We start from the raw sequence: 26,298 nt of genomic DNA, 5'->3' as shown, positions 1-26,298 counted from the left end.
AATTTAAGAATTTAGGTTATTACGTGAGTACTTTTTCCGTAAATATTTTAATATATGTTTTCTTGTAAATTTTTAAAGAGAAATAATATAAAATAAAAATATTTTTTTTTGAAATCTCCGAAATCGTTATTACAATATTAAATGTAATAATTTCAATTAATTAATTTCAAAATTGGGGCATTTTCTGAAAATGAGGCAAGCACGAAAGACAAGGAAATCTCGTTTGTTGGTCTTAATATTCTAGTAAACTTCCTTGTAGGGATGCGCCGATGTGCGCGAGCCAAAGCTTCTCCTCATCGTATTTACTAATTCATGAGATGAATAACTTAAGGATAAGCGTTCACGCGGTATGAATAATGCTTATTCGTCTTCTTAACCCCTTGAGCAGGTGACCCGTTCCTTCCGTCCATATATATAGGCGATCGAAACCCGACCGGGCAATCCATCGTTCGATCACTATACTTTCGACGTGGGAAAACACCTGCCGCTGTCTATCACGCTTAATACCGCTTGTTGACCGATCAAGATTTTCTCTCAGACTAACATTCCGCTTTCGAAACTTACGATTAATACTTGTCAATAAATAATCTGATCGTATATAATTCGAACCAAGTATCTTTGCGATTGATTGTTTCAGATAAATTACAAGCTCGATTGCCTTCCGTACTTGTTTCTATTTTATCTCAAGCTTGCTACGCGCGGATGCTACTGGGTTTTGCATTATGAAGATCAACGAGAGAGAGGAAGCTAGCCGAATTAATCGAATATTTCTGAATTTATTCGCGGGACGTGCGGAGATCCGCGTATGTGCTTCCTACACTTTTATTTCCGTGATGAATATTTTCTATTTTCCGATTTTAACGTAACTGCCGGTCCGCGTCCAACGGCTGTCCGAAAAGTCGGCAGACAGTCGACTAATTTACATAGAGTCCGATATTTTAAGAAGATTAATCGACGCATACACAGTAGACCATTCGTTGCACAACGAGGCGACTAGTCGGTGAAAAATTCCCTTCGTTTCCGAGTTATCTGTCAAAATGGCAATTAATCAAGCGGTAATTATAAGTTCCGAGCATCTTTCGTCGGGCCGTCGTCTCGTTTGCTTAGAGAAGCACGTAGTAGTCCGTAGTTGCGGGTCGCTCGACAGAGGCGGTTAATCAATCCTGGAGCTCGTTACAGCCGAGCACTACGGTACTTGAAGTGGCGTTAACGCATCCGGAGCGCCACTAAAATGTCAGGAATTGTTAATCTACCCCCGGAAAATGCGCTCGCGCACACACGCGTTTAACGCACGCTTGATAACACATCGTCTCTCGCGCTCCAACTACCCTTCGTCCTTTCTCCACTCGAGAGAATGGGGAGGTTAGTACGAATAAACCCTTACTTTCCAGTTTCTGACCTCTTCCTCTTCGCGCGCCGATCCTGCGAGCTTTCTCCTCCAAGGGAAGCTTGGCGGGAGATATTCGCACCAGACCGCACCGTTATTACTAGCAATAAATCGCCACCTTTAATAAGAGCTCGCGCGACGTACGCCAGACGGAAACTAGAAACGACGAGAACGACGACGACGACGACGGAAGGATGGTGAATTTAACGGACGTATAGAACCAAGTACACTCTATTCAAACGATATCCGCTCGATTTTACCGAGTTCCTAGTAGCGATAACCGACACCGCGCTGTCTCTTTATTATGTGCGCCTGATGGCGCGAACGATTTAATTTTGGATATCTCGCCGCGCGCGCGAGCGCGCGATAAATATTTCGCGTATAAAATACCTGGCAGCGTTACGAAAATTTATTACATTTACTGGAAGATAATATTGTAACACGCCTATCTAACGCGCTATCAACGTATACGGTTTGGAGTTTTCGGTATATGATCCGCGGGATATGATACGCTGATGATTTATTGCCGTGCGTTTTGATTGACGTTGTAACAAGATCGTAAACGTATTTCACGTGGCGCAGCGTTTTAATCCTTTCTATCCTGATATTGATGTTATATGTATGCGTCATTGCTCGCGTCAAGCTTTTATCCTATAATATCAACAAGCAATTAGTGACGTGTGCAAATATTTCCCAAATACTTAGAAATGTACAGCTAATCTGTTTAGCTGTATTGACATTGGTGCAAACTGCAGAAGCGTTTCTGCTTGCTTTTATAAATATATGTTTATATATAAATATATATATATATATACGATAATATATGATAAACACAAAATCATTTTTATACAAGAAGTTAAATACACATATAAAAACAATCGAATAAAAATTCTAATAGAGCGTGTAATAATAGTTGTCGATTGAATTTTGAAATTGCATTTAGCTAGTTATTAAGAATAGGAGTGTATCTCATGAAGGGAGGGCAAACATGCCTAAACCATAAGCCATATGTGAACGTTGAGAATGCATACTCAACTTCCTCTTAACTTCAGAGATTTATTGAAATTGAATAAAATTATTTATCTTTTTTTTAATTATATATTTATAGTTAATAAACAAAACAGAAAAAGTTAAAAAATTTTTTTAAATCTTTGAAAAAATAATATATATTGTGACGTTGCCGTCCCCCCGCGCGTTCACCGGACCTCTCCCATCGCGGATCGCAAGCTGATCGGCCCCGCTAAGTCCGCTGATTGCGAGGAGCATACCGCGGTCTCCAGAGGGGCATTTCTCGCGGGCTATCTAGTATTGCGACTAATTGTATTGCATTTTATTTTATTTTTTTTTTTTTTTGCGTTACGCATTTCTGTCAGAAGCCTCACCGAAGATCGGCAACGACGAGGGACACTTTTGTTGGAATTTCTAATATGAGGATTGACAATTTCTAATACAGACGTTTATGTATGAAAATATTTAAGATTATGTAACTCTTCCTGTAAAAGTTATACTTATGTAAAATAGTGATAAGGTAAAAAAATATATATATTGGTATTTACAATCAATCGACTTTAATTTTCTAACTTCTATCCTTTTATCCTTTTTTTCTGTTACAAAGATATTATAGCTGCTGCTAAAAGCATTATATGTTTGCTTCATGTAAGTACTTTACTCATGCTCTGCGCAATCGTTTTTGATTGTTGACTTTATCTATGATTATGTACAATCTGCTTCAATTGTGTTTAAATACAAACATTTTTACATCAAACGTATAGGCACATAAAAAATTATTTACATTCTTATTCATCATTACTTATAAACTATAAACAATCCTAAAATGCAGGCTAGAATGTAATAAAACAGAACAAAAGAGCGATAAAATGTATAAAAAACGAAATTTCGTTAAGAACGTGTAACGATTGAAAGTGACGTTTCTCTTATTAGGAAAATGTCGATCCACCTATAACGATTATTTTCAGTACCTATACATTGGAATTCTCTTACGTGAACTAGAAATGCTGCAGTAATGAAGAAATAATTGCAGTTCTATGGACATTTATTGAGTCATCGGACTGATGGTTTATTACAAGGCAAATCATAATTTTTTCATGTATGCATATATATATATATATATATATATATATATATGTGTGTGTGTATTGAGTCGATTATTTCTTATGGTTATATCCTCCGGCTTATTTCACTGATGCGAGAATATATCCTTTCAAGAAGGCGAAAGATGAAAGAAGAAAAGATGGTTTTGCTAAAGAGCTCGATACGATAGGTTTCGAAGCAATGAAATAACGCGGGGTACGCGACTGGATAAAACGTAGATGGAGCGAAAGGGGAGAGGGGGAGCTCGAAACTCGGTCACCCTGTTTTCAATTGACCAGTTTCCTCTCTCGCGGCGTAGCCCGCAGTCCGACTGCATTGTACAAACTTCCTGCAGATTTTAGCTGTCACCCCTCCCGCGCGTTTCATATTTTAAACCGACCTGCGGAGGGGAGGGAAAGCCGGCCGACCGTGTGTCGCTCCGGGACGATCGACGTGGACGCAAGCGAGCACTGTAATAAATATGTATGTATATGCCAAGTATACACACAAGGGAGATAGGGGAGAGAGGTCGGCGCAATCGCGGACCTATGTCAAAAACCGTTCGACCGACCAATCGCATCCTCGTCGCGGATTCGTGACGGAGAGCCGTTTCAGAAGGGGACCACCGCTTAATCGGCGGTCGTTGCTGCATCGGATTTTGATTAGCGCGACCATGTCACGTTCGTCCGTTCGTTTGTCAACGGACAAAAAATGCATCGCGCACACCGCGGCGTATTAACTCATAAACTACATACACACATACATATATGTATATAGACACGCTCTTGTCGATTTAAATCATTCGTACGTACAGATTCGCTTTGTTTTTTGGTGATTTTTCACGTCTGTTAATATTAAATATATTCGAATAATCAAGTGTCCATGTTTTCGAATAAGTATTATTTTTGTATCTTATATCACACAGTAGTTAATCAAACATTATGTTGTCGAGTCGTCACTTTTTGCTATTGCGTTGCTGCATCTACCGAATTATCTTTTTATCAACAAACTCTGCGCATTAAGTTAAAATATTCAAGCACTCTGCATAATATAGTTCTATGACTTTTAAAACAGGATTATGTATATATGTCTGTGCATGTAAAAGCGAGAAAAGGCTTTCGCGTTTGACGTATAATTATATTCTGACATGAAACATCACTGCGTTCTCTTAATATCTACGTACGGATTTCTGCCAAGTATTAGACCGACGCTTGTGCATTTAACAAAAACTGCGAGAAAAAAAGACCCTTAAATAATTACTTTCACGTCGATTGATAAGATCAAAAATAAAATTTTTAATTTCATTTATTACGTATACTTTTTATAACGGTCTAATAAATTGTGAGTTTGAAAAAAATAAAATTCAAGTATTTTCAAGAAAGTTCACGTTAATTCGAGTTAGACCTGATCGGCCTAGTTGTAAGATGGTTGATCGTATGAGAACATAAACTTGGCGAACAGCTTGTACCCCCGGTCGTATAATTTAATCATATCTTCACGCCCCTCGAGCGATAGAGCCGACGCGAGGTCCCTTCGTTTTCAGGCCGTGATATAGAGCTGGCAAAGAGCTCGGGGTTATTAGACGCGTTCATTGTTGTGCGTTCGTACTTTATTGTTGTTTCAATTACGTTTGAGAGAAAGGCTGCACCCTTTCGACTCGCACACTCTCCTCTCTGTGTGGCACTGTTTCTCTCTCACCCCCCTCATCCGTTCTTTCGCCTAACCCCCGCGAATCGCGCCCTTCTCCGCGTCCAAACTCGCGTTCTCCTCTTCCGTCGCCGTCCCTCCCCTTCCCCTCTTCCTCCCTTTACCTTCCCCCTAAAACCCCGTCGAAAGCCGTCAGCATATTGCGCATGCATAATTTAACGTGTTCAAACAAATAACAAAGTTTTCGCATGCTGATGAGAACGCCACCGCGTCCGGATTTCGACTGCCACCGACTGGCAGTGACATATTTTCATTTGACACGCGGAGACGGGGCGGGCCCGACTAGCGGCCGAGGAATTCCGCAAATCTGCGCGGCATGATCGATCTCTCTCTCTCTTATTCTCTCTTTTTTTCACGTTCAAACGCGCCGGGCTATGAATACTCGAAAATAACCTGTGAAAAAATAACGGGAAACAACGTGAAACTTCGCGTCAGATCGCGTCTCGAAATTCGAAAGCACGAATCGATAATGATTTGAATAAAATGCATTTGCGTCTAATTTCTTACGAGGAAGACAAACTAGGAGATTTGCGCTGTTAGATCCTTGAATATTATAAAACCTACTTTTACAGACAGTCTGGATTATTTTTTCCCGACCGCCATAAGCATACTTCCGGTCAAGTGATGCGATAACCGTTTACATGTCTTGCGTGATCGACGCGCGCGTCTCTCTTTCTCTTTTTCCAACCATCAATCCTAGAAAGACATAAGTACTACGGAGCGTGTTGTAAAAAGATGACGCGACTTTGGCGAGAGCTGTTTGACTTGCGTGTTATGTGCAAAGGACGCATATATAGCCAATAAACCACCCTCGACATACATATCTCGGATGTATTACCGCTGGATAAGATATCGATGGAAAAGAAATGTCGACGTAGATTTTACGTCTTTCGCTTGTATAATAATTAGACGTAAATAAAGGATAATTATGCTTCTGAACAGGAAGAAATGACAGCCACGGCCGCCAGCTAATCTTTCCTTTATTGCTTTTATAATCGTCGGTGCAGCGCCGGTTGTTAAAGCGGTTTAATTCCTCTACTGTTCGTATACATAACCGGCAATTCGCTTTTATCGCGAAGATGCTTTAAAGATAAACAAGTAAATGCCGATGTAAGTACCATTGTAAAGACTTGACGTTATATTATAAATGACGGGACTCGCGTGTCAAATGCTCCGCTCTTGCGAAATCTTGTCGATCGCTCAACGTCTCATCTCGAGACATCGAGCTTTTGTCCCGCTCGTTTTTACATTAAAAAGAGGTGAAGTTTACGGTAAATACGACATCGTGACGATAATTATTTACGTTATATTCTCACGATATATATGATCCCGACGACAGCGCGCGGTTTATAAACTCATCGCTTGTGACTCGAGTTCCATCCCCTTTAACAGGAAAGAGTGTCTCACGTTTGTACGTTCGGTTGACTAAAGCGTTATTAAGTTCCAAAGTAAACTCACTTTTTTCCTCGTGGCATACTTTACTTACTAGTCGCGATACACGCGTGCAGGGTCGCAGGGAATAACATAATGCTCGATGAGAAGCTAAACCTCGCATACGTATGGAAGTAGCGGTGGTATTCGCCCGGACCGGCTGGCAATTTGCCTTCGCATACCGCAGTCTCACTCCAAGTATGAATAATAATGACCCTGGATATGTGAATTACGAGGCGATTATCTACGACGATGAGAGGGGGAAGGAAGGAAAGCGGACGCGGGTTGTAGGTGGACCTCGGGTTGGTTATTGCACCCCTGGCGTGTATAACGCTGTTGAGAATCGATTCTGTGACTCGGTATAATAATAGTGATGCACCAGATATACTTTCCTAATTTCGCGTCGTCTACATTATAGATAACAGATGAATAATAATAAGTAATAATTAATGAGTAGGTGACAACGATACGTTGTCAAGAAAGAAGAACGTTCTTCGAATATTCCAGCTGCACATACATATGGTTTCTCGCGATTAAAATTATGTTAATATAATCTGTGTGAAAGTAGCTTGGATATTACTGCGTTAGTGCGTAATTATTAAAATCAATTTATATTATTAAAATTCTTAGTGAATTCAAATTCACTCATGTATTGATTTCAATTATCGAAAAGATAGATAAAAGATATTAAATTATGTGAAATATATTCTTAGAATTTTTTTCTTAAGTCGAATACTATATTGGAATATTCAGTGCGGAAAGGGGTAAATTTTGATACAAAGCTTTTCCGCAAGCGGCGCCACTTGATGGACCAACCCTTTTGAAAAGGATAGAAAAGTTTAGATTATATACATTATTAATAAACGTCCTCAAATTAGTATAAATATATTAGTTATCTATTAATAGGTTTGCTATAAAATAATAAGAATAATTTGAAAGAATTTCGTTTCGTACGAAAGATGCTTCGCCTATCGATAGATTTGTATGTTTCATTTTGATTTATTCTTTCAATTATTATTTATATAATAAATTCTTTTATTTCATAAAATATTATCTCGCAATGACAATCTGGATCTCTTGTTTTTGCAAAGCACATACATACAGGCAAATTGATATAAATAACTTGCGTATAATGTGTGTGCAAGTAAATAAGGATTTACTTTATTCCGAAAATGAGAATATTTTACGTCGATAATCTGATTAAGTTATATTTTTATGACATTTTTTCGCATACATGTATGCGATCGATTTTAAAGGCTTTATTTCACCTTTACTCTGTTTTATGATAATATTAAATTTCAAAGTTTCAAAATGTAATAACTGTTGTACTCGTCGCATTCCATTCTTTTTTCTTTTGCGCATGTGTTTCAAATACACAAGAGCAGCCGGAAACACATTGTAGACATCTTGTTTCGCTACGTATCTGTCGTCCACTGTCCGGCTTCCAATTGTTTAAGTTTCGCGAACCCACGTTGTAGCTCAAGAGGGTAAGAAGGATCCGGACAAAGGATCGGCGAGTATCCTCACTGTGTGATTTGTCAAAAACATTCCCTCGCCGAAATCATGCCGCTTTGCCGTGATGAGTACATGCGTGCGGCGTGGTATTTCGCATTCGTTTAAACGAATGCCAGACGACGGATAGCGCTCAGATTGAAAAGAATGGTTTGGAAGGAAGAATGCGGTTTATGCAATATTAATTTGCTTGTATTAAGGTTTTATGAAATTTCAAACATATTATGCCGTAATTCCCACTTGTCCTACGTTTACAAATATTGTTTCACTAATACATTTACTTAATGTCAAAAATGTAATCTATTAGAAGAGTATAATATATAAATATTCTCTGTATTATATATATATTTTTTTATAATATTACATATACGATATTATAATATTTATGCCTGTTTAGGAATTTATCATGTCTTTCAAACAATTATATAAATAAAAATTTTATAAAATTCGATGTAGAGCAAGCGAGAAAGCGAAAAATAGAAAGAGAAGAAAAGAGAGATTGATATATTTTACATGTTTGTATTTATATGGAAATTAACAAAACGCTCTTTTTATCTTTCTCTCTTTCAAGAGTTAACCGCTCTCCTTTTTCGATTCTCAATCTTATCTGTTCCTCTCGCCACCAAAATATTATCTTAATCATACAAATGAAAATTACATAATTGTAGATTCATAATTATGTTTCTTCATGTTTAATATATTCTTTATTATAAGTAAAACAAATTTCGAATTAAGTGAGTATATAGCGTTATGAATTTTATACAAGTATTAATATTGAAATCTCAACTTAACTAATATTACAAATACAATTCAAATTTACATCTATTGTAAAAATTGATTTATTTGTATTAATTATAATTATTTGTTAAGATACTGTGCAAATTTTTAGCATGAATTTGAAACTAATTATCGAATAATAAAAATAATGTCGAATAATAAAAATAATAAAGCAATTCGAGTCTTTTTCAAACAAACTGCACATCAATATTTCATATCATCATATTCGTATACACAATTATTAGTATTTCTGTGAACGCGACCTTTCCCTCGTTCTGCTATCAACTTTTACATTCTTCGTATACTTTTCTTTGAATTAATTCTTGTCTTGTATTTAGTGGTATATAATTTGTGATACATAGTAGATGTCATGAGTAAAAAAATAACTTGGAAATGGCAATATTTTAAAAGAGTAAACGTAGATAAGGCAATATGCAATATTTGTGATGACGAATATAATCTTGCATCTATAGACTCACGTTTGAAGGAACATCCTAGAGAATAAACACAACAATATTTATCGAATTTTATCACTGAGCATCACAATTTCATACAACATAACGCAAGACAATAAACTAAAATGCAACAATTGTAACTTTTTTCTTAGAAAACATATTACGCAAACTATGACGAACCACTTAATTCATCATCATAAAGTTGATGAAAATAAAACGAACAAAATTTACAAATGACTACGTAGCCTTTTTGCTAGTCAGTCCGCAATACAAAATTGCCAGAGCTGATGTAAAAACAGTGTTTTCTATAGTAATTCTATCATCTTAATGACACGTTTGATGGACGATCATTAGATGTATCTGCAGACATCAGAATAGAGGGATAAGGAAAACGGCGATAAATCAAATATTATTTGACTTCTTTTGAATAATATGTATGTATTTTTGCATATAATAAGTAAAATGTGTGTAATAAACAAAATCATAAAATTTAGATATTTATAAGACGCGTTTAGTACAAATATTATAATTAATATTTATAATATAAATCAGATCATAATATAAATATTCGAGTCAAATTAACTTAGATAATTATATCAAAATATGGCAATAAGAATGTAATATTTATGAAAATCTTTTCATTCAATTTAATATTAATTTTAATAGGTACTATTTATATTGATAAGCACGAGTAAATATAAAAGAAAATATAAGAAAGAAAACTTATTCTATTCTTCAAAATTTTGTAAACTTACTTTATTTATCTTTATATTTACTGTAACTTTTTGATGTAAATATGTTTTGACTCAGACTCGCGGAAAATTGCCACTTTTTAGACTAACTCTGAATTTGATTTAGTCATATTCTATCATAATTACAGTCAATATGCAAAAAAATATAAGATTGTCATATTATTCGGCAATAGTCTTTGTAAGTCGAACTAAAGAGAATCGTCTTTATTAACTACTTTTTGAATTAACATGACAAAAAGTTGAAAAAATAATACCAGAAAACTTCAAAGAAAATAAATCAGAACAAAAAGAAAAATTATAATACGTAGAAAATTATTTGTTATTTTCAGTATATTGACTAATGAAAAGATATTACATTATATTTTTCATTTAGATTTGCGCTTACAAGAATAAAGATTTCCTCTTCCAATTAAGTAAATACAAATATTATATTAAGGGATGTAGTTTAAAATAATTTGCAGAAAAAAATTAACTAATTATTTTAATTATTGATAATTATATATATATATTAAATGTAAATATATTAATTATATATTACATATATACATATATATATATATATATATATAAATTGATTTTTCTGTTAAAAACATTTTGTTACTATTTTTTAATAAATTAATTAACGAAGAATCTTTTGGAATTTGCAAGTGTACAGGTTTTATATCTATTTATTCAGTAGCTTGAATAATTTCTAATAACTGTTAAGTTACATTGTTTTAAAATTCTTTTTAAAATTGAATATTTTTTCATTTTTTATTTTAACATCTTTATTTATTTTTGTATTATAATTATAACTTACTATAATTTATTTAACAATAGATAATTAGAAATTTGAAAAATGATATTAAAAAAATGACTTATTTTTTTGAAGACTTGGTTATCTATATCTATTAAAATCAATCTTACTCTTTGATTTATAAAAGATGGATGAATCATTTTAAAACTTTTTCCAGAACATTTTTTCGAGTGGTACATTTAACACGATTCAACTATATTTTTAAAGACTTTCTCGATTTTTCAGCGTACAATATCTAAGAAGCAACTGTCGAGAGCATTGTAGCTTATTGCCTGGGATACAGGAAAGACTATCGCTTATGCTAGATTTAAAAATCAAGTTAATGGTCAGCCCGTTATTTCCGCGAGATGAGCTACGTCGCCGTCGTTGCGCTTTCTTCCCGCCGAGGGATGGGAACGGGGAGGGGCGGTTCTCTCTCGCCCGTCTCGCTATGATTGTAGCAGAATCCTCGGCAAGAAGTAATCTCTTTCTCCCGGCAGTATCTCGCGCGCCGAGGCGGGATATTTATTTATGGTGATTAATCACGCAAAGCCCGGAGACGCCGGATCCGAGAAGTGCCCGGAACTGAAGGAGGCACGAAAACGAGCAAACATTAGAAGCGGGACGATAAGACGGGCTCGCATAATGCCGTGGCAAAACTCTCTCTCTCTCTCCTTTTCTCTATCTTGAAGCGTCACTATCCTTTTCCACTCTCTCAACCTCATCCCTCACCCTCCGCGCTATAGTATTTTCTCAGTCGAACAAATCGCGCTCGCTACACTTCCTGACGATTCATTCCCGAGAACACCATTGCATTCGTTGATCTCTCGAGTCCTCCGTCTCGTTCTTCCGGCAACCGCGAAAAGCATCCTTCCGCGTCTATCTTCTTCTCTGCATTGTTCTTTAAATGGAATTATTCGTTACTAAAATATTATAGTCGATCGCCAACACCAATTCCAAGACGTATACATTAATCACGCGAGCTTCTTGAACCAAGGAAAATTTATGTTTAAAGAAAAGTATCTCTTCAAATTTTCAATTTCTTTAATCTCAACTAATAATAATTATTAAAAATTCTAATTCTAATAATTATCTTCAAAAATCAAGAATAATACGTCTAATAATTAATTAAATGTGTAACACGGCTATTGATTTTTACATTTATGTGTATACATATGTTTGCCTGGTGAAAAGAGTTAGTTTTTAAAAGAAATCGGCAAGCAATGTTTTTCGCATCGAGTGAAGAAAGTTTAGCGGAAGTTTGTTTCGAATCCGGATCGAACAGTTAGTTAATTAATTGGGGCACGAATCGACAAATAAATCGTTGTCCGCGCGCAACCGGGTAGAAATAAACGTCGACTAGCACCGCAGATCGGAATGTCTGTGATCCGGACTAATGAGCAATTAGTAACAGAGCCGCTTGCTCTGTACCCTGGTACAGCCAGCAAACGTGGCCGCCACATGCCTCACGCTAAACACTGCCATCCAACTGCCTTCTGTCAAAGATTTATCGTCCGGTTACATATGCATCCCTGCCCCACAGTGTAAGAGAATCTCTCCGAGTATTTTTATAAACTGTCGAGATCGTTCCTTTTTTTTCGCAAAACATTTTTTAACCATTAACGCGATGAGTTGAATCAAATTTACAATATACAATATGTATGTAACTTTTTGTTACACATTATTATTTAATTTAATGCAATGTAGTTTATAATTAAATTAAAAATTCTTGTGCTTTCTTTGTTATTTACTAGATAATAATATATATATATATATATATATATATAATATATATATATATAATGCACATAATATATTTTCTTTTTATTCTTCTTTCACATTTTTTATCTCTTCTTGAAAGCGTATAAAAGATTTTATTTAATTTGTTATATTTGATTGCAAACTAATGTAAAATGATCGAGGTGTTGATTTGATTTAATTAGTGCATCCTATTCGTGTGTTACGTGATATGCTTGCATGCATAAAGTGAATGTGGTTTAAATTACACATTTATGCAGTAATTGCGGCTTGGATAATTTTTATTAACATACAAAATTGCTAGTACTTGTAAAGATGTAATTTTGTTGCTGAACGCGAAAAAAAAATTATACGATAGCTTGCCACCGATATTTTTCATTCTGAAAATCCATACCGTATTTTATCTCGCGACTCGCTCTTGGTCTTTTTGCTTCTCTCAGAAGGATATTTGATGTTAAATATGTTTCGACAAATTTGTGGATGTACATTGAGCTGCGAGACGGTGACGCGTTACGCGAAATATCCGATTATTCGACGTCAAATTACAACGGCCAAGAATATTTTCGAGAGGAATTCGAGCTCGGATGTTACGAGCCCCCGGGATCAAGGAATACGATCACCCGCGCGAAATAATCGTAGATCTCTCGCGCTCGATTTATCGTGAAATTCACAATTTATTTAACCCCCGGTTGGCAACGAAGCGATTCCAGGAGCGCCGGGGAAATCAGAGAGAGATTGTGTAGCAAGGGTTAAGAAAATCGATCGTTCGGCAAACACGCGGACGTAGCTGCTGGGTTATCGTGCGGAAGGAATGACGGTAATTGCCGGTTTTGTCTTCCGACGAGGCGACGATAGACGCCCTTTAGACGTTATGAAGCGGCCGCCGTCGCCGCCGCCTTTCACATCGGGATTCGACTTCGTCGTCGTCGTCGTCGTCGTCTTCGACGGCACTCGGTTCCGTAATATTAAGGCACAGTCTAAGAACAATGACAAGGACGTGCCACCTCGTGTTCACTGGCGCATGGCGCACAATTTTAACCCGAAGAACGTCAAGTAATTCTCCATTAAGTGCGAATTACGAATAATTCACGTCGCGGAAACGAGAACCGAGATATATAGATACACGTTAAAGGTTAAATGAAAGCTTGCATCGAACAATTTTAATTGACATTAAATGCATTTTGATGTAAATAATTTCCAAGCGTCATCTCGTAATCAACGACATATATAACGCATCGTTGATCCTTATTAATTTTACAATTAATGATGATCACCAATTCTTTCTTACATCGCAAATTTCAATATAGACAGAAGAAAAAAGAAAAATAAAATTAAGCGCCGCTTTTGATATAGTCAATGCTAATAACACGAACGCTGATATTACCAGACTATACAGATTAACATAGGCCAAAGATGCTGATGAAAATGGCGGTATGATACGAACTCTGGCGGAATGTCGTTTGGACTTCGTTGATTAAATGTACAAAGGGACGGGGTTAGGTTTTCTTGCTCTTCGAGTCATTTACAGGACGCGGCGGACGAGGTGTCCTGCACCTGACGTTGTGAGGGCGACGTAGGGTGGGCCTAGAGGTGGTACACAGAAGCATCAGGAAAGAGCCGAACAAGAAGAGGAAGGTCGGGCTAATTGGATGTCGGAGGCGCAATCTTGTGGTCTCCATTTGTCATTCGGTAGCACGAGAACGCGACCCTTCTCGCGTGCTTCTCTATCTTCCGGCTTTATCTCCATTTTTCCTCCGCGTTTCCGTAAAGCCCCTTCGTTTCAACACGCTTATACACTCACGTGGAATCTATCTTTGAATTCGGCGGTCTCACGGACGTTAGCCGGATATTACGAGAATTCTGGAGCCCCTTCGAACCTCTCTGGAATTCGATCCACGTATCCCGGAGGTCGCGCCAAAAATCCCACGACTGCCGCCGTGATCCCCTTCTTGTCAGCGCGTGTTTCCCGTGTACCAGCTACTCTGATTGGGATGCGAGAGATCTCATCGATTAGCAATCGAGAATCCGATAAGAAGTTGAAAGTAGAGATTAAAAATTAAACTGTTACGTTAAAAAAATATAAGGAAAATGTCGGATAATTTTACCTCTTGTTAAATATTACATTTTTGATAGAATTCTTATTGCTAAATGGTAGCTATGATTTTATTGATTAGAATTATAATCGCAATGTGCGATTCTAAAAATTAATCTAAATTCGATAAAAATAAATATAGATTTTATTAATGAACGTATATTTGAGCGATATTCCTTTTCATAACGATGGCTTGCTCGAATGATCGCTGGATATTGCAAGAATCTAGATATTGCCTTTGCCATTCCCCGGCATTTAATGTACACATAACTCATCTCACATCAAGGTTCTATAACTCTCGCCGTTATATACCCGCGAACTAATTACGTAGAAATTTACATGAACGAGGAACGAAGTATTAAGGTCGTTACAAAGGCCGCGTTGTTGCGTCAACCTTCTCGATTATAGACAAATGAACAATAATGCGCTACGTATAATAAGAATGTCCCGCGAGATTTAATATTTGTGCAAGCTATAAGAAGAAATCGATAGACGTACGTAAACGCATTAATTCATTAATCGAATTACGTCGTGCGTAAAGTCAATGTATACAGCCTGCCACTGTAGTCATAATAACGTTTCTTTAAAGAAGACGGAGAAGCCGACTAATGATAATAAAAATTCGATAAGAACTCGGCTGGAAATATTGTTCCTACAAAGTCCCTTTAACTAACTTTCCTCTCGGCATTAATTGCGGCCGGTGTTGTAAGGAATACGGAATACGACCGCTTTGAGCAACAATCAACGATAGTATAGTTTTTTTCTTTCTTGCAAAATTGACCTTAGTATTAATAAAATTACTTTACAGCATGAAAAATAAGATGGTGATATAGACTTATTATTTACTCACACTATAGCTGGATTTGTAGTTGCATAAATCGAAAGCAACAGCAACTAGTAGTTGAAACTTACCTGAAACAAAAACACAATTTGTTAAATATTTTATTACCATATACATCTATATAAAATGCAAAAAAGCATAATCAGTTTAAGCTATGAATTTTATCGAAAATTTGCAATTTTCTCTTGTAAATCCCCAATAACATTTTTATATTTGATTCTTTTATTGATATTTTAATATTAACAATAAGAATATAATAAAAATATAATATAATTTTATATATAAGATATATATTATTTATAATTTTTCCATTTATATTAGCTACAATAAAAAAACACGTAACATTTTAATAAAGGAAAATTTTTTAATTTATAGTAAATGATCAAAGAAGTATAATTTCCGTGGTTTGATTATTATTATTTTATTATTATTATTTGATTATTATTATTTTATTTGGAAAAGATGAAAGCAATTTGGACATAGAAATAGCGTGTTTAAGAGATAGATAGGGAAAATGTCGGAAGTAGGATTCTCGGTGAGCAATAGCATGTGCTGATAGCGCGGACAGCGTAATCAGTCTTCCATTATGCTCACGTGAACGAGCCTTTATTATCTAAGACTTTGCTATGAAAGGCGCGAATAGGGTCATTCTTCGATTGCTACTACTTCCAATATTTCCATGGTGGTTCCAAAAGAAAAGTGATCTCAAAAAGACCCATCCTTACAAATCAATCGCTTTGTTCGAAGAACGACTTATCAGCGACGATGGACATGGTAGCGAAAAACTATTTTTTTCCCTTCGATCTCTCTCGAAGGCCTGAAACGAAAAGCGTTCGGTAACAAATTACATCATTTGTCCCTACGTGATTTGTCAAAGAGAAAAAGCGAAAAATTATCCTTTTCTTGGTTTTCTTTGTGGAATTTTATTTCTTTCATAATTATCTTATAAAAGATATTATATTATAAAAGATAATATATACATATTTTAAGAAAAAACATGTAATTAAAAAAGAATTAATATCTAAATAAAATTTTCTAATCTTTAATATTACTATAATTATATATATATATATATATATATATTTTTTTTTTTTTTTAATTAATACTATATTTATAGTAATTTATCATCAACGTATTATAATTGTTTTTAACTGCAGATATTGCGTACATTTCTATCGCAAATCTAAAATTATAATTGTTGAATAAAAAAAAATAAAAAAGCGATTAGAGATATTAAACAGATTTAGACTGTATTAATGTTTATATTTATAAAAAGAATTATATGTGATCTTTTCCTTTTTTAGTTTCTATTTCCTTCAAAATATTTCTTTTTTTGAATTTAATAATATATGAGCTGCAATATAGAGAAACTGATATTATGTTAATGTAGAAAAAAATTTTTCCTAAATGTGAGAATATTTTACAATAGAAAAACATGGAAAAATGTTTCTAACCGGCGAAATCATCCCTCATATGTAGAGCGACTTTTTGTTTTCTTTGATATATCTAAAAAATTTTGGAGATATTAAAAAATATTTTACACAAAAGTTTTTAATGGTAGAAATACTTCAATTTAATTACATTAATAAAATTTTGAATAAATAATTTTTTAATTTCAATTTTTTACGAAAATTATATGTGTATATATATATATATATATATATATATATATATATATATATATATATATATTTGTAATTTATAATTATTTTAAAAGTTATACACAAAAGTTTATTATGTATATCAATTAATTTGTTTCTCTTTTTTTATCGCATCTGATGGTTTACGCTTTGATAGAACTAATCTTTGCTAACGGAAATAAGTAATCTGCAGATATTGGCGGTTTTTAAGATTTAGCTCAATTATGATAATTGCATTTGTGTAATTTTTTTATATAATAGTTTTTTGGGTAGAATTTGATAGAAGATCAGTAATTAATTACAAAAATTAAAATATGTTAAACAGATTTAAAATGCATTTATACATATCCGTTTCATATCCGTGCCGTATCCGTACCATACCGGCAAAATCGGATTTGATCATTTACACATATCCGGATTGCATCCGTGGATTTTTTGCAACAACGTCAGTCTTCAGACGTACGTAATTATGGCAAATCTGTCAGAAGATGACTTAGCTGTAATAGCATTAATTTTGATGAAGAAAAGCCTCCAAAAAAAACGTAATATATGAGTCCACCAAGCATGGACAGAACGAAAAACGGAGGGTGAATTTTTTATTCTCTATAAAGAACTTGTTAATGATACAACTAAATTTTATGAATATTTTTGAATGTCGCAACATGCTTTTAATGTATCACGCAATATAATTGCTGATAAAATACAAAAGCAATACACAAGATGAAGAGAACCAATTAATCCAAGAGAACGCTTAGCAATTTGCCTAAGGTAAGAATATACATTGAAAAAGAAATTGGTTATAATAATCTAACCTTGCAATAACTATAAAAAACGATTTAATAATTATTAACAAATTTAAATTTAAAAAAATTAAAATTAAATTAAAAACGCTATTTATAACACTACACGGATATTATACGGACGTGTATTTATATTTGTCCGTATTGCGGATACGGAATAGTGTAAATACTTACATTTAATTATATGGAATCGAATCTAGCATTCGTCCACTGACATGCACAGTACGGATACGGTACGGATACGGAACGGATATGTATAAATGGACCTTTGAACTGTACATCAATTTACATTCATGCAAAGAACGTTTTTCCGCGAGCGACTTTTTTTTATTAACTTCTACATTCTTCGTTGAAATGTTCATTTTTTTAAATTTATAATACAATATCTGTAATGTAAAATATAAATTATGTCGACGTATACAAAATTTGTTTTCTAGGTCTGCGAATATTTCACATCGGTAAATGATAAGCATATAGACTGTAATATGCGCGATAAACATTGCCTTGCAAGACACATCAAGAGTAGTAGTAAACAAAGGGATGTAATAGGAGCTAAACATAAAAATATTTATCACAGTATTTTCTTATATCAGAAGAGGCTCGCAAAAAGAGAGAGGAATAGAGAGAAAGAGGTGGGGAGGAAGAAAGAGAGAAGAGGAAGAAAAGAGGAGCTTGAGGAAGAGAGAATGGTCAATTTCTTCGATAAAAAACAATGAAATAAAATGCAAAATTTGTGATAAAGTTTTTTTTTAAGTCAACGAGTACGAGAGTTACTCAAACTATGAGAACAAATTTAAACAATAAATATAAAGTTAATGAAGATACAGCAAACAATTTTTACTTTTATCTATTGGAATATTTTCATAAATTTAATATGCCAAGAGATAAGAAATACAAATGCAAGAGATGCGATACAATTTTTCAAAACAATAATTCTTGTTTCTTAATGAAACATTTGATTAACATTCAGGTTAATATATCTTCAGACTACTGAATAACGTCGGAATAACAGAAAACGCGGTAAATCTTGAATATTATTGTTATCTCTTTTGAATCACATATACATATAATGCTTTTGTATATCTATGTAATGCTTTTAAGTAATGTATTATGTAATTAAAAACATAAAATTAAAATATTTTATCATAAATATTATAAATATTCGAATAAGATATGTACCATTTTATATAAATATTATAAATATTTAAGTCAACTTTACTTATTGTTAGTTAATACGTGTCAAAAGATGATAATTTAATAAATTTTTATTTTTTTATTATTTTTTTAGAATTTCTGTTATTACATATGTAATTAAAATAGTTAAAATAATGTTTGCGTATTGAATACTGCGATAGGTTTTAGTGGCTCTTTTATTTAATTTATATTTTTTTGGGGCTTCTTGTACATTTTTTTAATATCTATATTTTTTATAAAAATAAAATAATTAGACAAGAGTAGTCATGTTCGATAGTATTTGAATGTTGAATTTTTAAGAATATCAAATATTCAAGTTTTCAAAGGGAAATATTTAAATAATAAAAGTATTTTATTCATATATAATAACAGTTTGGAAACATAATAATTATATATTGTGCACACATAATTTAAGCAAGACTTTATAATATTGATTATAGCAATTTTGTCTACTCTGTGCAGATTATATAGAATAAGTAAAGTAATCCTATAAATTTTGATAGAGATGCTGAAGATATCGCAACGTCAGCAACTAACTTCCAGTTTTAATGACAGTTCTCTGACTATGATATCATTGATAATCTTGATCTATTGATAAGAAAGAGTCTCGAGAAAATAAAAAAAATGTCAACCTGGTGAGGAATTATTTGATTGGTTTTTTGTTGTAATATTAAGTAATATGACGAATTAATAATTATAGCGTCTGTTTTGCAAACATATAGCTTGTTCAATATCTACTTATTTGAAGCATCGACAAAGATTTGAACTATTTGGAAATATTTTTCATACTATTTATATTTATATTTATAATTTTTTATGTACGTTATGTTTTATATACGACATATCATATGATCTATTATTGATTCTCTCTATGAGAATAATTTTTTAAATATATTGTAATAACAAAGATATTTAAATAAATATTAGATTTTTGTATTTGTTGTCAATTTAACATGCACTGATTATAATGAAAGTAATATGAAATTGATACAATCTCATCAATAAAATGGCATTATTAAATAAGTATGATATCATATATCTTAATTTATTTTAATACAAAAATTTATTATAATATTTCAGTAATTCAATTATTATTTTCTTTTCATTGATTTGATGATTTACGCTTTGGCAGAATTAATTTTTCCTAATGTCCGTGAAAATTTGAAGTTGTTAATATTAACGTCTATTGTAATATTTACAATTATATAATATCTTTTGTGATCGTTTTTTAATCGGTATGCTTATCGTAATAAATTAATCATAACTGTTAAGCTACGTCAGACAGATTTAAACTATATATCAATATTTACATTTATCGTGAGTCTTTTCACGAGCCATTTCCTTTTCTTTTATCAATTTCTATTTTCTTTGTATATTTATCGTTAAAAATTCTTCTTTTCTTTTATTTCTTCTTTTATAATTAATAATTTACGATCTGTGTTGCAAGACAGATATCATAGCAAAACTTTTTAATTAGATGTGGGAATATTTTACACTAGAAGGCAACGAGTGTGTAAGATGCAATATTTATAGTGAAGTTTTGTCCTTAAAATAAATTAACACATTGTGCCAAAAAATAACACGTAATAATCCGACGCAACATAGCGATGTTTTTCGCAATCCTCAGGAGTCTTACAGAAAAGTTAGAAATTACAGTTTTATATAGGAACAATAAAATAATCGTATAAAATGCAAAATTTGTGGAAAAATTTATATTATAGCAACGAATGTTATGAGGCTTATGGGGAAAATATTAACTGATATGTATGGTGTTACTGAATATACGAGGGAAATGGAATCTGCAGCTATCTCAATTATTTGAAATGTTTTTACAAATTAGAGAGAGATACACAATACAAAAGTGCAACAGTTGTGATATTTTTCAAAAAAGGAATTCTTTCATTTTAATGAAACATTTGATCAACATTCATCAATGTTGCTTTGAAAATTAGACTAACAGAATAACTGAAACGGCTAAATTGACAGAAACAGGTAAATTGAATATTATTTATTTTTCTAATCAATTACATATTTAGTTATATGTGTGCGGTTCTGTCACTATGCCTAAGATCTCGGGTTCAAATCCGAACAGAACTATCGAATTTTTATTCAATGTTATTTGATCGATTCCTCTCGGAAGGCAATGGCAAAACCACCGAGAGTATCTTGCCGCAAAAAGAATTCCCTCTATCTAGACCGTTCGGAACTGACATTAAACAGTAGGTCCCTATGATTGCAGATAAGACGCTCTTTGCGGTCATATGCTAGAGGGAACGGGAAAGGGTTTTTGGAAGGAGGTGTAGAGAAAGATGGAAGGGGTTGGTGTACCTGAAAACCATCCCGGCAATCCCGAGGGAAGTCGGGTATAAGTCCGTTATATTTAGTTGTGTGTATTAAGTAATTATATATGTGTACAATTATAATGTAGAAAATCATAAAATGCAAACATTTAGCATGCCCTTACCAACTATTATAAATATTTGAATCAAATATGTACATTTATGTTTCACAAGTAACAGTACAAATATTTGAGTCAACTTTATTTTTATATAGTTAATTCTATATTAAAATAGACGACATAATGACAATCTAAGTTTTCATATATTTTTGTTATTCTTATAAATCAGTAATTTTTGATAATAAATATAAATTATTATTAAGGAAAAAAATATGTATTGTGAATTAAGAAATTGAGCTAAAATTTTTATATTTGGATAGTAAATTTTCGCATATTCAATTTTTTGAAAATATCAAATATTCAAGAATTTAGAAAGATTGGAATAATATAAGTGTTTTAATAATAGAAATAGTAATAAGTTTTAATACTTGATAAAATTAAATTTATGTATACAATTCAAGCAAAACTTCATCATATTGATTAATGCAGTTATTATTATATTTTATTCTATGTAAATTATGAGTTAAGCAGTTTAAATTCTAAAAAAATGCTGAAGACATAAACCACAGCTATTAATTTACATATGAATATGATATATTGATTATAAAGGCAATAAAAATTGAAACAATAAATTATCAATAAAATCATATTAAATAAGTATATAATAATATATCTTTTTAATTTATAATTATTCTACAACACATACATTTTGTAATGTTCGATTAATTTATTCTTTTCTTTTTTCTTATCGACTTGATAGTTTACGCTAATCAGTTTGACAGAATTAATTTTTGCTAATTCAAAGATGCTCTGAAAGAATGACAGTTTTTAATATTTACTTCTAATAAAATTCGCGATTATGAAACTTTGTATAATCGTTCTCCAATTGAGGGATTATCAGCAATGGATCAGCAGCAAGTAAACATAAGAATTAAGAACTCCCGTTGAATCGAATTGTCCTGGAGTTTTCGAGGCGATGAGATAAGACGAGATGGTTTACACAAAAGGAAGGGAAGAGTCGTTCGTGTCTTCGTGACCGCGCGCGTGCTAGTCCGGCTGTCTACCTTAACAGAAGTCGTGCGAGAGATTAAGCTATCTCTGATAAGAAAGATCAGGTGGTAGAACCAAAAGGACTGGTGGCGGCCACAGAGAATAAAGTAGAGGAAGAACTAGAAGAAAGAAGGGGAGAGGAAATGAGAACCTTGCCTACGGGTCTAAAATCCGGAATAAGAAGTTCCGGACTGTTCGAGGCTGCGGGCTGTAGGTAGGCGATAGCGAGAGGGAAGAAACACAAGGAGAAGAAGAGGGAGAATAAAAGGGTCGAGAGAGAACGAGAAAGGAGACTGAGAGATAAATCGAGAACCCGGGGCGACCAGATAAAAGTCACTAACAAGTAACAAAGGTTTCGTTGGTGGGTTGAGAAGCAGGGAAAAAGAGAGAGAAAGAGAGGGAGGAGAAAAAAAGGTGTGCTACATATTGGTTCCATCGCCTCCCTTCGCTGGTCCTCGGAGACTTTTGTTCTCTTCCCTCGGACTCGGAGAAAGTCCCTCACAGTCTTTTGCAGGAACCGGCATCTGCCAATTTTGAAGTGCGGATCTTCGGACCGCAATTGTTTGTCGTCAGCAGCATCCTATCATTCTCCATGGCTACTCGAAAACTTCCAATCAAATTTGATTGATTATCAGTTACTTGCAATCTCTTTGGCATTGATAGAGAAGTATTGCTTCGCATTTTCATGTATCTTCCTAAGTTTGACGAAATGTAAAGGTAAAAAGCAAAACTCTGATCATAATAGATCGTAACGAAATTTTTTTATATAATAATAAAACATAACTGGTTTGTGTCATTCAATTTTTTTCCCCTCTCTCTATCGAGAAAGAAACATATTCGATATAAATAAATATCTCGCGAAAAGATATAATCCCAGAATCACTACTTTTAAAATATATATAGGAATATCGCTTCATCTCTAACTTGCTACAGTCATGAGTTTACCGTTAATAGTCAAACGGAAATAAAAGAAGAAAGTTTGCGACGAGAGAAAGAAATGCGGAAAAGCGAGAGAGAATCGTTTGTTATGCGTGACTGGCGGCCAACTGAACTAAAATTGTGGTGGAAACAAGGGCCACCCAGCTGGCGGCACGAAAAAGGTGGAGAAAGTAAGTATAAACTTCGAAAGAAATTTCTCGCGCGGTCTTGCGAGGAATAAAAAGGACTGAGTTTTACTTATCGCGCCTCCGACGAAATCGCGAAACTTGTATCTGCAAACCCGGTGACAAAACGTCGCGCGGTTCTCTCTCTTCCGTATAATATCTTCCGTTTCCTTTTCTTGTTAGAGATACGTGTCGCCTCAAATATATAATTTACTTTAGTTTGAAACATTTCGCACGCGGAAGGCCGCACGTGCTATAACGAAGTTTACGAATCTGCAACATCTTTTCTCTCCCTCTCTCACTCTTTCTCTTCGCATGTCGTTCGAATTTTACATATACGAAAAATACTCCGTTATAACAAAAGTTTATATTGGATTTTTATAAATAACATGTCATAGTTATTTCATTAAGTTTCGATAATAAATATATTGATAACTTGCAAATAAAAAAATTCAATTTTATATCATTAATTCTTTTCTCGAATATCTTTTATTATTTAAAGAACAAAAAGGAGTCAAAATTATATAAAAAATAATGACTCGTAATATAATATAATATATACAAATATATATTTTCCCCTAGAATAAAAATATCCTTGTATAAAATCCTTATATAAAAATGTAATAATCTCTATATAAAAATAATGTAAAAAGTTAGGTGCTTTTTATCATCTAAAGGCGTGAAGATATATACAAGAGAAGAAGGGAAATGTTCTTCTGTCACGGTCAACATCGTAACTCTTCCTCTTTTGGCACCAAGGTTAAAAACGAGCTCTGAAAATGCGAGGTCGATAGAGCGACGGTGCTATATAAGGGTGATATCAACTTATCTATAACCCGAAGGTAAGGCGGCTGCCGACCTCTCTCTCTCTCCTTTCTCCCATCGGTTTCGCAGCCGAGCTCACCTTCTTCTCATCTCGCCTGCGCCGATACCCGACCTTGATTGAAAAGCAGATGACGTGGAATAAGGAGTTTTCCGGAGGTCCAAGGAAAATGTCTTCTACCCCTGAGGCTCTCCAATTTCTCAGAAACGTGGAATTTATTTCATTCCCCAAGGTTTGATGTAGGATGAGGTGAAAAGGAAAAGGGAGATAGAATGGAAAAGGAGCCAGAAAGAGAGAGAAAGAGAGAGAGAGAGAGAGAGAGAGAGAGAGAGAGAGAGAGAGAGAGAGAAAGAGAGAGAGAGAGAAGCAGAGCCTAGATGATAACCCTCAGCGAAATGTCTCTTCCGATGTACATCCATATATATATTTTTGGATGTGACATAAAATAAGTCTGACGCGGATTCCGTCTCATTTTTGACAAATACGTAGACGAGTCTGCGGCGAAATTGCAGAATCTGTGTTCTTTCAATATTTTATACACGTTGCTGAAAAGTATCAAAAAGTACTAGAGAATATCATATCGTAATGTTACTTATCACGAATAAAAATCTCTTTCATGTTTTAATATATAATATAATTAATAATTTCGACGAATTACGTAGTTCCTGTGATGCACACCGTCCATATGCACAGCTCTGTTCAGAACGCTGTAAATAAAACTTAAAACGTGTAAAGGGAGCTATCAATTCCGATAAATTTAACGATTCTCGCGGAAAGTACATGGCTCGCACGCTCGCGGAAGAATGAAAAGGCAAAAGTAGAACGTAACGAAAGATCTCCAGGGATTAAATCGATGCTTTACGGTTGCACTGGAGGCGTTGGAGAACGATGGAGCTGGTTAGTTGCAAATCAAGATTAACGCCTGGTTCGTGTTATGCGTATGTGAGGAAACTCCACGGTCCATGTTTCTCGGGGAAAAAAAGACTGCCCTAGTCACGTAGACTCTTTACGCGAGGAGCCACTCACTGCTGCTCTTTCGAATTACCACCGGGATGCGGAATCTCTCAACTTGTGCGCAGAAAAAAGGAACGAGCATGGAATAATAGGGCTTCCCCTTCGGCCGAAACGTGCTCGAAAATCAAAGTCGATCATACGAATTGCTTTTTAGACTTTAATGAATTAATTATTGAGCGGTATAGATAATTTTACATATTGTCGCTTTAATATTAAGAAAGTACAATAGAAAACGGCGGTTTTTTTTAAACAATAGATCTCTCTGACGTCATCATTTCATGATCAGATAAATCGGTACGCTCCGTATATTCTTGATTTCTTTAAAATAAAAATAAAGAGCAGATATTTTTATACATATGTAGAAATGCTGGGATAGTTGCAGAGTATCTGTTTAAAGTAGCGTTAAATTATAAATATATCTTTCTTAATTATGTATGCTAAAAGCCGCAAGGTGCTTCGTTTCTACGCTAAAATGAAAGAGAAAGAAATATAGAGAAAAAGTAGCGTAGCTGCGCGTTTTTGGATCCCGGTAGGAACGCGCGGCACGAAATAGGTCGCCGATGGTTGAAGACAACCCGGGTGTACGTCGACGGAATTATAGTGGCGGTTCGCGTTCACCTAAAGGACCGGCCTTTCCCTGGAATAAACTGGGTGTTGTAAAACCTCGGGGAGCGCCGTGAGGAGGTTAAGAATCCGCA

The 26,298-nt window shown here is 34.1% G+C and overlaps 1 protein-coding gene across 3 annotated transcripts in view; it reads right to left on the bottom strand.

Moving 5' to 3' along the window:
• The window catches only part of Ten-m (teneurin transmembrane protein Ten-m), a 575,864-nt gene that overhangs the window by 438,181 nt on the left and 111,385 nt on the right, over window positions 1-26,298 (bottom strand). The window lies entirely within an intron of this gene.

Source organism: Anoplolepis gracilipes, chromosome 1 (genome assembly GCF_047496725.1).
Source record: "Anoplolepis gracilipes chromosome 1, ASM4749672v1, whole genome shotgun sequence".
In the NCBI taxonomy this organism is placed as follows: Eukaryota; Metazoa; Arthropoda; class Insecta; order Hymenoptera; family Formicidae; genus Anoplolepis; species Anoplolepis gracilipes.
The sequence above is the reverse complement of the archived record's forward strand: the minus strand, read 5'-3'. Positions and strand labels throughout refer to the sequence as shown.